This window comes from Neolamprologus multifasciatus, chromosome 7 (assembly GCF_963576455.1).
Source record: "Neolamprologus multifasciatus chromosome 7, fNeoMul1.2, whole genome shotgun sequence".
Classification (NCBI taxonomy): Eukaryota; Metazoa; Chordata; class Actinopteri; order Cichliformes; family Cichlidae; genus Neolamprologus; species Neolamprologus multifasciatus.
The window spans coordinates 56,349,999-56,364,942 of record NC_140445.1 but is presented as its reverse complement, the minus strand read 5'-3'; the positions used below and the strand labels follow the sequence as shown (position 1 = coordinate 56,364,942).

The following is a 14,944-nucleotide window of genomic DNA, read 5'->3' as shown; positions in this document are numbered from 1 at the left end:
GTTATTAGACAAATAATGCCTGTGCTGCCTGCAGTTTTTCTTCACCATTTACATATTCCTCCGACTTAGATTTGTTCCTTCTTATCTTAATTGAGCTATCTGTGGTGAACCAGGGGAAAACTATTTTCCTTTCCATAAGATGACTTACTCTCAGAAACCATTCTGTCAGCACCTTGGCAGAATAAGTCCATGCAGAGTATTAAAATGATAATGGAGCGTGTGGGTGCTTGACAAGCCAGCTATCAGAGCGATTATGAAAAGTAACTATTATATTCAGTTCTTCACAAATTTCATATCTGGTGGAAATGACCGCCAAAAGACAGACAAAAGTCAGCATCTGGCCAGCAGTCTACATGGATAACGAGCGTACCCCAATATAATCGTATACTGTACCAGCAATTAACTCCTGATAAAAACATCTGTCTTATCATCTGGTTGATGTAGCTCTGATTTTATTATTCAGCGATGGTCACAGCAGTATTTGAAAAGTTAATACTTCTGGTGCTGCTGCTTCTGAGATGTTGATGTTGGAGGATGGATGGTTGCCCCAAGGACATGGCCCCGTCCTGGCCTCTGTAGAGTACGCTGCACCGCGGCAAGGCCCAAGCTCTGACATGACGACACTGGGCCTTGATGATGATTGATCGTGTTGTTTTCTTCATTACTTTAAATCCAATCAGTGCTTGCTGTAATTTGAGTAATGATAGCTCATTATTGGCAATTGCAGAGTTTAAGGGCTTCTTTATTTTGCCCCACCCAGTGGACCCTTTGGGATGGCATTAAAGGATCGATGATTTTCCTCTTTTTGCATACGTCCTGTTTCAACTGTGAAGTTCAAATGAACAGCCTGCGCGACGTACAATGAATGCTCCTTCAACACATTTCAAAAGGAAAAAAAAGGAGCCGATGTTAGTTAAGTAGAGGCTAAAAATATGTGTGACATAAAAATAAATTGTTTACTGCTATAAAATGAGAGACAAGTGGGGCATCACACTTTAATTTGGTCAATACATTTTTATGAGAGGGAATAGTTTGAACCTATCAGTAGATAATGATGCATATTTTAAATCTCATTTCGGTGTAATTAAGGTAAAAGGAAGCTAACTAAATATGAAAATACAAAATTCTAAAGACTTTATTTCACAAACTCTAATGAGCAACTCATTAAGCATACAACACTTCAATTACGCTGATTACAACAGCAGATGTACTTATTTTTAATAATTTCATTAATTATAAACTTGAAAATCCTGTAAAGGAGTGGTTTAGACTTATATTCCATCATTATGCTCAAACCCAAAGCCACTGGCTTACCTTTTTTTCCTGCATTTGAACACGACTGTTTCATTTTTACATTTTTAAATCTTTTTCTTGTTAACTACTGCCAAACAAATGCTATGATTTAGATAGATATCTGATCAAAAACAACAGTCTGAAAGTCTGACCGTAGAAAATAGAACATAAATTGCTCACAGAGCTTCATGTGTTTTGAAGTCCGGCTGAATGCTTATAAGCTTTGACACACATTTTATATTGCTGATGATCTGCTGCTGAGTCTACCCACAGCGATACAAATTTGACTATAAAAGACAAATAATCAGATAATGGCATTGTTGAAAAGGATATGCAAAATACAAAATATGACAGATTAGATTAATTAGATTAGATTAATTAGAATTAGTGTACTGAATTACAAAGTGATGTGACATTAAGCTATGATAGAGACAGACATCTGAATACCAGCCTTCACTGAAACAAAAAGATCCATTTTTAAAGCTGAGTGCTGAAATTTTTGACATAGTCAATAAAACATATGATAGTAGGTGGTGACAAATTAACATAGATCTCTTGGAACAACTATGTATTTTACTTTTATTTATTTTCATGTATTTCATTTTATTTCATATGATCTTTTTTTGTTTTATTTATTTGGCAGTGATCCTTACATTTAAGGGGAAAAGTGCATCCAAACCATGGCAGCAAAATGCCCCCAGAAAATAACAGAGCTACCAGATTCCCCCCTGTAGGGGGTCAAAGGCTCATGTTTTCCTTTAATTTGTCGCTTGCCTGTATGTCTAAATAAAACTGTTTCTGTGGTAGATTGGTCTCATATATTCTTGGATGAGGAAACCAAGGTGATGTGACCTTTATAATAAGTGCTGTGCGGGTGTTTAACAAAACAATCACAGCACAGAACATTTCCAATTTCACTGTATACCAACAATCAATCATAGGTCCAAAGATGGGACATAGCAATAAAGGCACCTGCGAAACCCTTAATGAGCCTTTTTAGTGCTGGGAGACACAGATGCTGAGAGAGACCCAAGCAAGGGAATTGTAAAGAAAGGTCATGCCACAACTTTACACAGTCCGATCAGAATCAATACAAAATTTGGAGATAGAATATCAGCAATCCTCCAGGAATCAGTGGCAGATAGGGTCATAAATCATGCTAACCCTTTATTATTACTCATGTTTCTCTTAAGGTCGCAGCATGTGCGCATGACAATTTCTCAGCATGTCGCAAAACACATATTAGAATATCAGTGTAAAGTGTGTGTACTAAACTATTGCTGGATCCTTTTTTCCTGTGTTGTTCTTTGCTTTGATGCCACCACAATGACCCTACTATCACACACTGTTATGAAATTTGCTGCATAAAAGAATGCTGTGAGACACATAAAAGAAACTACAGCAGTGAAGTCTGTAACAATTCTTGTTTGTAGCTTTGACAATGTTGATCCTGTGAGGCACTAATGCCCTGAATTAGAGCAGATGAATGGGCCACTCTGCTGGTCTTGACAGGGTTTCACTAGCCATCTAGTCTTTCCCTTTTCATCTTACTCCCTTTGGTGGATCTCTGGTCCAAATGTTGTCCCCTTTCTTCTAGTCTCAATTTCTGTTCATCAAAAGAAAGGTGAACATATGTCCAAATCTTGTGGCCTTAGCCACAACATACTGTGTCATTAGAGCTAAAATGGGAGGGTTTTGCTACCAGACACACACACTCACTCACACATTTGCACACACGTGTACACACAGACTCAAGTGTACCATAATTGTGGATAAAAACACAGAAATGTACAGCACATATAGAGTTACAAGCGTTCTCACACACCTGCACGGACAAGAACACATGTCTGGCAGACGCCACACAAACACACGCACGCACACACACACACGTACACACACACATACAGAGTTATTTGATGTTCCCCCTGTTTGAAGCCAAATTCTTGTTATCAGTGCTAGCTATATACTGTGCTCCATTTCCAAGGTTTCTGAGGAGAGTCCAGGGCTTTCATCTGAGAGTCATCCTCTATACAGAAGCCAACAGTCTTAGAACCAGTGACACACTGACTGATGGTTAACATTTCAAAACCCTCGCCTTATATTAATACATGACAGATACAACTGAAATACCAGGTGAGCCGATACCACACACAGGCACTCGGTTGCAGACAAAGACATAAGAATGTACATGCTCACTCTCACAGAAACAAGAAGACTAATGCAAATCGGACTCCCCCTGCCCTTGATCTTTAGATATATTTAGCTTTTAGATGTCATTTATCAACGCTTTATTAAGTGTTTCTGCCCCCTACAGCGCACCTCAACTAATAGCACCCCTCTTTTCCCTGCGTTAACACCCACTCCTTGTAGCTGTGTGGAGAACCACTTACAGACAGAGTAGGTAGACATTAGGCATTAAGCTTGGTTGCTGCCATTTCCTGTCTCCTATCAGCAGAAGCTTGGACTTTGAGCACCAAAAGACTTGGACTCGGTGATAAAACATCTGGGGCGTGGAAGCGAGTATGATTTTTCTTGTAGTTAGGATGACTTTTCAGTTTCCTTCATTTCTATAAATTATAGAAGGAATAACATACTGGCCAATATTACGCGCTACATAGTTTTTGTTTTTTGATAAAAAGACAATTAAGAAATAACAAATACTCCAAATATCTCTTAAATGACTGAAGTAATAAAATATTTTTATATAAACTCACCAGCCACTTCATCACCTTTGCATTGAAGCAACTCAGTGCATTCATGTAAACAGTTTTCTGTTTTTTTGCTGCCCTACTGGGATTTTCCTACATAAGTGTCTTCGGGGTTCACAGTCAGCTGTAATTCTCTGTTTAAAAATGTCACATTGACATCAGGTCAATAGGAGGCAACAGTAACCCAAATAACCACTCATTAAATTTTATTAAATTTTTATTTTTTAGTTATACAGAAGTGCATCTTTTAGTACACATGCCAAACCTTGAAGCAGATCGGGTACAGCTGCAGAAGAACACAAAACTGAGGCCGCAGTTCACACGGGTAATAAAATTGGACATTGCCTGAGCTGATGGGTCTCGATGGTTGTTGGTAGAATATTTTAGCACAACAGCAATGCGTCAATGCTGTCCTGTCAATATTGCAATTCTCAAGGCAAAAAAGGGATCCAACCAGGTACTAGCAAGGTGTACATAATAAAGTAGTCAATGTATCCAAAAAGCAATTTATCCTTCATTACATTTAAATATGCCAAATATACTGGACTCAAGTAAAGCAATGTCAGTAAATTAAATCTTTGTGATTTTATAGAGAATGTGAAAGAAAAATAATCTGTATGTATGTAGAAAAATAATCTGTTCAGTTAAACTCAGTGACTTGGTAATCTGTTGCTAACCTTAAATCCAGGTGAGTTAAGTCAAAAGATGTATTCTGCATCAGCAACTCAAAACCACACTACATTTCTTTTATGAAGGAGATTCCTTGACAGAGGCTCAAATAGGATTGAATATTTAATGCAATAGTTTCATGTCAGAAAACTGTGAAACTATTGAGTCACGCAGAAGTCAAAACTGAACTTGATTTCACTTCAGTTTTGCATAAAGTGTATTTCCATCTCATTAATAGCTTTCATAAAGTGTTGTGACCAGACTGCAGCCTTAAATTCACACCACTATCTCTAACTTATCATAACTTCAGCTTATAGATATCGTCTGACAGTTTTTTGGATCGTGAAGACACCGGGGCCTTTGAGTCAGATGTACTAAATTAAAAGTATATTAGTGTTATGAAATGTGAGCCACATCTCTACCGCCTCTGAAATAATTACGTTTATATCATTCAGCTGACAGAAGGATTAGGATCATATTTTAACCCCCCCCCCCCAGCAAGGAAGAATTTCAGTCAGGTTAAAGAAATGGCAAACAAGCCATTTTAAACCTTGTGCCTGACCCCCGAACTTATGTGTAGGAATGCATAAATCAAAGGCTGTAGTAGCACCAACCTCGGCTCTTTTGCCTCCTCTCTACATTGGGCTGCGCTCGGCAACAACAGTTATTATTATTATCTAGACTTCGTGCACAAATTCGTTCAATATGTGCATGAAAATGGTGAGTGAAAGACAGAGAGAGAAAGAGGAAGAGAGGGAGGACAGAAGTGGGGGTTGAGGGTGTACTTAACTCTACTGTTCTAAAAATGTTCACTTCCTTTTTGAACACATATTTGATTTACTATTTGGCATGATTTCAATGCACTTTTACCCTCCATTTTCAACAGAGGAGGAGTTAGCTGACACTCTCAATTCAGAACTCCACCAAAAGCCGAGGGGATCCCTGGAGAATCACTCATTCATTCAGCATTCCCATCAGCCCATTAGACTGGCCATCAGCCAACATAACTGCTTCCTGTTTCTCTAAGACACCTTTTTTCATCCCTACTTTAATTCAGTTGTTTTTGAAAGTTCCAACAGGAAGACGTAATAGATTACTTTAGCCCGAGGATTTGTACATTTAACAAACTGAAACTGAACAAAATACCAGAAGAGTGGTGCATTCATTCCCGCATCTCATTGCCTACTCAAAAGCACGGAGATTGGATTGCGATTTGAATCTATGGCACGAACTACACTGGAGTTCTTGCCGAAGTGCCTCAATACGCAGTGTAAGTGAAAAAGCCAAGGGTCAGGATTTGTAATTGCATTTCACAGATAAAACTATTCCACTGGCTCTCTCTTTGAAAACCAGATCAGTGACTGAAACTAAGTACCCTGTTGTATCCTACACAGAATTCTTATTTAAATATTAGTAAAATGCTGCACAATTGACAGAAAACAGGCTTAATTGCAATCATTTACTCAGATTTGTAACCTCACTGTGAATGTTTCACATTAATTTTAGTTTACTGTACTGCTCTCCTTTACAATATTACACCTGTATTTCCTATATGTGGAAATCAATGGAAGATTGCCATTCCACATGTAAATGTAAAAGTGAAGTGTAGAAGGTAAAAATGTAGACACAGGATAGTGTTTTTATACATGTAGGGCATAAATTATGTCCGATCGTGCAAGCTTGATGCCACCGTTGAACAGCTAGTCAATGGAGAGGGCAGGGAGAAGCAATGGAGCGATGTAATGTGTAATCTTACTACTCAATGGGCTGTGCCCAGCAATGGGCCTCTGAATGCTGGAAGTGTCAGAGAGATAAATAGCAGAGTGTCCCCCTCGAAAAACATGATTAATACCCCGCCTGGTGACGCTGCTGAAGATGAAGTGGGAGCAGCTGGCTCAGGCAGCGTAGGCACGCAGGGAAAGGTGGGAGGGGGGACGGGAGCGAACGCAGCGGAGCAGAGAGGGCAAAGAGTAGGACACACTGGCAACCAGGGGAAAGGAAGGCAAGGCAAGGGCAATCTGGGCCACCATAGGCACTGGGACCTCTTCCTCTCCTTATTTCACAGCTTTAGTCTTCTTTTTTCATGATGTTTTATCGCTTAACATAAAGCAAAACGAAAAACTTTCTGTTCTTGCTCGTTCATTGTTTCCATGTTGCCCCCCAAAAACTGAAGCCTGTGTCGTTTAAATATAAAAATCTAACAGGAAATCTGGGATATTAGGAAATTAATCTCAGTTCAGTTAAAAAGCCCAACACTTCATGACATATATAACAAAGTAAGTATCCCACTAACACATGACACTCAACTAATTCCATGAATGTTATTAGGAGTGTGCGCAGGGGTGAGGGCTGAATGTGATTATACTACAGCTCACACTGTACAACTTTAATGCAAATTCCAACCTCCCTCCCCTAAAAAAGGGGGGGGGAAAGCACATTTAGTATTGTTTAGCATCACACATGAGCTCTAAAACAACTCCTGTGCCAGCATACATCTCCTGATTGCTCCTAAACAAAGTTTTTAGTCAGGAAGTGAAGAGTCCAGTTACTGTTGAGTACAGTGTCCCCTGCTGAGTGGGACCTGCTTTAGTGGTAACAGTGGAAACTCTCAAAACACGGTACAGAACACATGGAGTTGTTAGGTCCGTTCTGTTGTGTAAGTAAACATGTCGAGGGGTGGGCTACTTTTTCATGGTTCAGGGGCCCCAACCCTCCCCTCACACAATTAACATTTCCAGTGTAATGAGATGATTGATATGCTGGAAGTGTGTGCTTTAAGGAGATATTAATCATTCCCTCTGGTAATTTTAATCATGCGTTCCATCATCCCCAGCTGCTGAGGATCACCTTCCTAGCAAACAAAGGGCGGCCACGCCACTTGCATAGTCATTCTGTTCTAGTTTAACTTTATTTTATGCTGGTTCCTCCCATCTGTTCGCACAAGCCTCCACAGCCCACGTTGCACGTTGACAAGCTGGGGAAGCAGTGTGTGGGTGGGTGATTGTATGAGTGTGTGTGTGTGTGTGTGTGTGTGTGCGCACATGTATGTGTGTAAACTTTAGAAACACAGGCATCTTTGAAATGGTAAATCTAATCCTCCAGGTCCGTGACTAGTTGGTACACCGCCACCAGCCACCTCCACTAACACATACAGTAATGCATACAAACAGCGGGCACACATACACACAGACTCTTACAGACACAATCCGTGTGACACACATACACACAGAAACATATACACAATCACATATACCACATGGTGCGGGCAATATGTCAGAGCAAAGCATAATTTGGCATTTGAACTAGTCACTATTATTGGAAGTCTGAAGAAATGCTGCAGGGAAGATTTATTTAGATGACAAACAACTTGGAAACTCTTTTTTTTCCCCCCTCGACTGCATGAAAGTCAAAGAGACTTATATATTCCCTAAACACTGATTAGTTCATGTTGAGTGCCTCCATTGTGCTGTACTGTACATTTGAATTGTTGTTCCGTGTTTTTACCGAAGGCTATACAAAATTTGGAAGGGTATTCTACAATCAAAGGCATTTCTCTGATGGTTTTTATTCAGGTGCAGTGCTGCCACAGTCAAGGCCACAGGAGAGCAAGTGGTCACCCTGCAATGCTTTATAAGACATACAGAACAAATGCAGTTATACAAAAGCAAAAAAAAAAGAAAGAAAGAAAATTTTAAAAATTACAGACTTAGTGGGAAAATACAGAGCCAACGTATTTCTGTGAGGTGAAACATAAACTGTGAAGAGAGTGGGTAATAGTTAAAACTGTGATACTTAATTATAGCAAATCTTAAGGAATAAGAGAATTGCCACTGAAAATTTAATGCAGATTCACTCAGAGATATTTTAATATTTTTGACTTCATAATTACACTAACCAGTCTCTGTTTTGCTATCTGAAATGTTGAAAACAGAGCTCTGGCTCTAAGAGACTGTAGGAAAAAAAACATGTGCGCTCAAACCTGCCACAGCTCAAAACAACCGCTTGACAAGTGTCCTAAATACACGCTTAATCATGTACAAAATTAATGACATCCAGCTGACAGATATTCCATCATTAATGCAGAAGTTTTTGAAAGTTATTGAAGGGAGCTGTGCACAGATTAGCATTGCTTGCATGCAGTCAGGGGCCAATGCAAAGTAGATAGGTTAATCCCCAGGACGAGTTGATAGGACACATCTCTAAACGCACTGAGCCTCGCTGCGTCTAAAGCCCATTAATTGCACCCAATACGAAACAAGTAATTTAATTTTACATCAAGTCCAGCCTCATCTGTTATCTGTGGCACACTTCTGTAGAGTACATAAAGGTAATAGGGGTTTTCAGGGGCTATTCCCCACTTATTATCTAATAATGATGAATGAATACGCCGGGAAGTGACAGCTGTTTGGATGTTTTGTTGGTGGAAAGGCATCTATTTGTAACTTTCCCGAAAATCTTTTCTGGTTCACTTTGAGGACGAGAAGCAACTTCAGAGCTCTGTCTGTTTTAAATGAAAACAGGTAAAAATTTGGGCATTTAATGTAAGGCTAAAGAGCCAAATATGAAAAAAAATGCTAAACAAAGGGATCCGTCTTTTATGACTCTGTCAGGTCTGGTATTGTGAAAATAATGTGACCGTTCTCGCAAAGGTTTTACCAAAGTCTTTCTTAAAAAATATCTTTATCTACACTATTTAAATGCTGACAGAAGTTTGAATTTGGCACAGACTGTCTGTGTAACTTTTTTTTTGGCAAAAAATGAAAATAAAAATAAAATAATGAAATGTGTTTTTTTTTTTTTCTGGTAAAATCTATAAACAAGCTAACAGAGAGTGAGTATGTCAAAGATCAATACTTGAGATTTCTAGGGCCAAAATGAATACGAAGCAGATTGTGTAAGAAACCTTTAACCTGACAGGTGTGTTTTCATAGGCTACACAGCACCAGTATTATTACCAGGGCAAAGCTTTATTTAAAACGAGTTTTTCAGCACAGAGCACAAGTAGAATAACTTCCATTCAAAAGCATTTCGTATTTTATTATGACTTCATGCTTATCACCAGTCTAAATGGTGTTGATAGAGTGAAGTACCTGAGAGGAACTGTTATGTGAAAGGTGCTTGTAAAGAAAACATGACGACTGCTGGCTGGCCCTCTTTATTTCCACCTTGCTTTTACCCTGGCATTCCTGCTCCACTGCATGACTAAGAGACAATTAATCCTAATAATCAGGGCCTTGGCCATCATTCCTCATTCTGGCAGGCCTCTTTTTCCATAGGGGCACAGAGGGAGTGCCTGAGCCACGGCTCTCTGCTGCACAGATGAACCTCGTGCAGATGTTGAATGAGCAGCGTGGTTAATAGCTTAGCCTTCTTATGGCCTTCACACATGTACAAAAATGGAAAACTGAAGGTGGCATTTTATCATGTCATGTCTACAACTCAATGAGCGACTGACTGGACTTGACGTATATTTTTGCTTTAGTATTCTAAGCAGTGTCATACTTACTGCAAAAGAAAAAACAACAACTTAGAAATGGGCAGACATGAATGTGGGCATCTGATAAAGCTTGTTGTAAGCATGGCTTCACTGGCAATTTTAGCCTAGTATTCAAAGGTTTAGTTATTCGTGGGAAAAATCTGCAAAAATGCATAAACAATAAGTTATTCTTCATATACATGTATAAATTGGTTTTATTCTATATTTTATCAACATCAACTTAAGTTTTATTGTGATTTGATCATTCCTTCTGCGGGTCATGGATGTTAAGATTTGCACTGTCCCAATGTAGACTTCCAGGTTCAGTTTGCATCCAGATTTTGTTAAGTGTTTAGTAGAATCTGTTCTTCCCTTTGCGGTTTTTCTGAGCCACTGAATACTTTGAATACTTTGTGAGTCTAGCCCAAGGGTTCAATTGAAATGTTCAATCTGTCCACAGCCCATGTTTTCAAAACCACATTTTTCCAAATATTGCTGACTTGAGTCTGGCTGAAAATGAGGTTGAAGGTAATTTTTTCTTCTAATAACTCTTTAAGGCAAACCCCATTTGTGCACCATTGCTACACAGTGCTACAGTGTAACTGAGGAGATTGTTTTTTTCTGTCTGTTATGTGGATTTGCAGTTTTATGTAAAAGTTTTCTTCTCTTTCAGAACATTACTTCCCCCTAGATAGCCTTATTGGTAATGGAAACTACGAGTAGAAGAATCGGCTTTGTAAGAGTCATTCAGGTTAATTTACAGCTCCTCTGTAAGAGCCTGTGGTTGTGAAAGTTTGAAGATATTATATTGTAGTAATAATTTTTATCAGTACTGTATAAACTACTTTTCAATAAAAGAAAAAATATTAATCTATATGCAACGTAAGCCAAGTGGTACACCAGCTTATATAGTACATACCTTTCCACTGAGGAAACTGTATGTGCACATGCCCAGGTGTTCACGTGCTTTTGTCAACAGTGGCAGAGCACAGCAAGAACTTTTGTGCTTCACAACAGAGAGGCAGTGATGCAATGTTTGACTTAACTGTACGGGGACCTAATCTTCTCAAATTACAGCCAAATTGACTGGTGAGTGCCAAAGTCCCAGTGTGCGGAAGCGAAGGGAGTGCCATGACCGCGGCAGACAGGAGGCCCAGGCAAACAGGCAGGTGCTAAGGGGCTGCTTCAGATGCAGAAGAAGAAGATCCCCTTCACAACACAGCAATTACGCTCGCCTCAAATTCACTAAGCTGGAGCACAGTGTGTTCTAACAGCATCTCAGCAGCACGCACAGCATCCCACACAACAAGCTCATTAGGCCAGCACATCCTCCCTCTGATTCAAGGTGGAGGAATTAATGCAAGAGCACCTGGACTCTGAGAGCCATCCATCCAGCTACATACAGCTGGCCACACTCAGGTTATGCATTATCTTCTTTAAAAATGTGCAATGTGGCCTCCACTTTTAGTTTTAAGCTACACCTCTCTTTTTCCAGAGTGCTATGTGAGGGGAAGGCATATTAATCACACTCAAAGCCACTAATGCTAACAATCAGTCAACACAGTTGGCCAGGCTCTCCATCTCTTGTGACAGGATGGTTTGTCCTGAGACCTGCTGATTTGTCCTGCTATGTCTGCCTCTAGGACAAAATCCACAAAACCTTTTCCTCCAGCAATACCCCTACATCATATAATACTCTAAACCGGTTAAAAGCTGAAAATATTATAATATATTTAATGTACAAAGTAATTCTAACTGAAATAAAACACATCTAAGTAATAGAAATACCCTTTTAGTGGTTAAAAATAGTCATTAAAGTCCAAAAAAACAGCTTATTACAAGAGTAGATGCAATTTGGGGAAACTAATTTGTGTGCGGAGTGATTTTTGACAACATGGATACAACATATGTCAAATAGCCAAGTTTTGAGAAACAAACAGCTGTCTAGTTCAACTGAGAGGAAACTGCCTACTGAGCAAGATGATCTCTCCCTGAGTGTCATCCACCAGCAGCATGAGGCAGAACCAGCATGTTTGGATTCCTACTGTACAACAAGAATATGGCTCTCTTGTCAACTTCAAGCTGACAAGTGTAACACTGACACAAATTAATACAAAAACGAACTACACAAATAGCTCCAATTTACAGAAAAGAACAATTAAGTTAAGCAGGAGTTCCACTGAATGTGTTGAGCGTGCGTACCTGACGTGCACATGCGGTTGAATGTGTGTGTGTGTGTGCATAGTTGTTTATATAAATCTTGGAGTGTATGTTCTGTTTGTTTTGGGCTTTTTTTTCCTCAAAAAGCAATGCTAATTATTGGGCTTCAGGTAGCGTAAAATGTACAGCTGTGGTGACTGTCAGTGCTCGGTGGACTATTGAGCTGCTGTACGACATGACAGTGGGTGGTGTCTCTCGCTTTCATCCGAATTGCCCGGTGCTGTTGTTGTCTTTTGCCAATGTCAATCAGCAAGTTTCTCTTGAAGCACGAGGCAAAGAAGGCTTTATCTGCACATACGCTTTATCTCTGTGATTATCTGGAAAACTTGTTGACCCCATTCTACCAATGTGTGTCCCAAAAATCAGAATATGCCTTTAATGTGTCAAATATGGTTTTGTAGTTTGCTGAGGTATGACTGAACCTTAATGTTTGCATTTTATATAACCTCATATTCACGGGTAATAGCCAGATGGTAGCAACAGTCCGTGCATAACACTTTTAAGTGGGGTCTGCCAGCAACAGCTGCATACTATGTTCCACTGCTCTAGATAACTACATATCATAATTTCTTAATAAAAATGTTTCATTACTCTCATACCAATGTTGAGCCAGATTGCTGGCACTTGCAAACAAACTTTAAGGACCAGCTTGATGTCAACTTTGATTACTTCTTTTCTGATGAAATACAGATGTTTGAGTCTCCACTCAAGCAGATTAAAATGTAACATTTGGAGTCATGTTCTGTCAAGGTAGAGTTAACATACACTGAGAGCTTTCATTAGAAATATATTTGTAGGTCTATTGTGTATTAATAAATTGCTGCCTTAAAAATAAGCAAAAGTTTATCCAGAGCACAACAATTCTGACTCCCAGGGATGTAAATTCTAACTTACTATACAAAACTTTTACAATACAGTTCATCAAAACCGCAACATACAGTAGAATGTGGTGAGTATTGTTACTGAACGAATGTTAATTGTATTTGTACTCATTATTTCCATTCAGTACATATCTTTAAATAGTCCCACCACCAGTTGGGATAGATCTATTCAGCAAGTTGGATGAGTTGTACTGTCACTGACTGTAATGGCCAGCTTGATTTGATTTATGTTTATGTAACATAATCAGACCCACTAGTTGGTCTAGATAAGCTACAAGATAGTGGACCAGTATTTAGATTTGAGAGGTAGGTGCCAAAATGTGTGTGATTACCAGGAAATAGCTGGAGGCTTTGACAGTGATTGTAACACTCACTACATTTTGCAATACCGGAGCACAATAAACAACTTAAAACATGGCATTTACTGCACGCTGAAATAAAACATTGCCATCAGTGGCATATGGTGTGAACCTTAAACTGCAGTAGAAATGAATGGTGATTCCAAACAACAAATAAAAACAAAAAATGCTACTACAAAGTGGGTATCAGTAGGATTTATGCAAAAAAAAAAAAAAATGTGATAGCGTAAAGTATTTAGTCAAATCTTAGAGCAGTTGTTTCTTTGTGGCTGCACCCAATGGTATTAGTCAACAACAGTTTGTGATCTATGTTAGTCCTACCACAGCGGATAACTTCTCCAACAGAAGAGGAGGAATAGGTGGAGTCCTTCTCAGGTAGATGGAAAGGTCAGGTTCACCACCTCCTAGGCAAAGGAGGAAATCCAGGGCCCAACTCCAGGGAGATTCAAAAGGTATCCAAAGACAAAAATCCAGCCTGCATAACAATAACACCCTTATTGTATACAGTCATGGCATTACAATCATCTGTGACCATTTCAATGAGAGCCACATATTTGTTTGCCTCTAAATTTCCTTCACAAATTTCTTATATGGCTGTAAGTACACATAACTTCTCATACACACCGAAAAAAATGTATTTAATTGTAACATCAGCTGTGATGCCAACACTATAGTTAGCTACATTAGCTTAGCTAAACTCTAACTCGATAATCACTTACCAAGAAGTTCAACTTTATCAAGCGTGTTGGCTGTCGCCTCGGCCACTTCTGCTTTTATTTTTAAACACTTTCAGCGATACAACAGCTTTCTTTTCACTTTGTGAATTTGCTTCTCAGTTCTCTGGTGTTCCATGTCGTGTGTCGTCATGCTAGGAGAGGGCGGGTCAAGTTTCCTTCCCTCCAATCAGACCCCGGTAGGCCGTGTAAACCAAGAAATTGAAAACTTTTAAAATTGAACTTAAAAAAGAAATAAATTTACCAAATAACTTATAATTTATATCAAAATCAAATGTGTAATACACACATTAGTTTATTGCTTTAACTTTATGCTGTAAATGCCCTAAAATATGGATGTAGCCTCAATGACATCACCCATCAGTTTACGGAACAAATCAACCTTAAATATTTTTGCAACACTCAACTCAATCAAATGTACACCCATAGAGTATTGACTAAGTCCCTTCTTTATTGCCTGTTTTACAGGATGTAAATGGACAGAGCTTTTGTATTCTGTCTGAGCACTCAACCTCTTTATACAACATCAGAGAACAACGTGGGGTTAGTGTCTCGCCCAAGGATATTTGTCATGCAGATTTAATCAGCTAGGAATTGAACTACA

At 39.1% G+C, this 14,944-nt stretch overlaps 1 long non-coding RNA gene across 2 annotated transcripts in view; it reads right to left on the bottom strand.

Moving 5' to 3' along the window:
- Nucleotides 1-14,623, bottom strand: part of LOC146515567 (uncharacterized) — a 52,684-nt gene extending 38,061 nt beyond the window's left edge. The window contains exons 1-2 of one of the 2 annotated variants that reach the window (XR_014875195.1): nucleotides 14,326-14,617; nucleotides 13,928-14,081 (exon numbers count right to left, since the gene is read on the bottom strand). This is a non-coding gene — a long non-coding RNA (uncharacterized LOC146515567). Of the gene's footprint in view, nucleotides 1-10,949; nucleotides 14,082-14,325 lie in introns of those variants that run through there. The other variant, XR_014875194.1, reaches the window with a different exon arrangement.
- Between the last annotated feature and the right edge of the window lie 321 nt (nucleotides 14,624-14,944).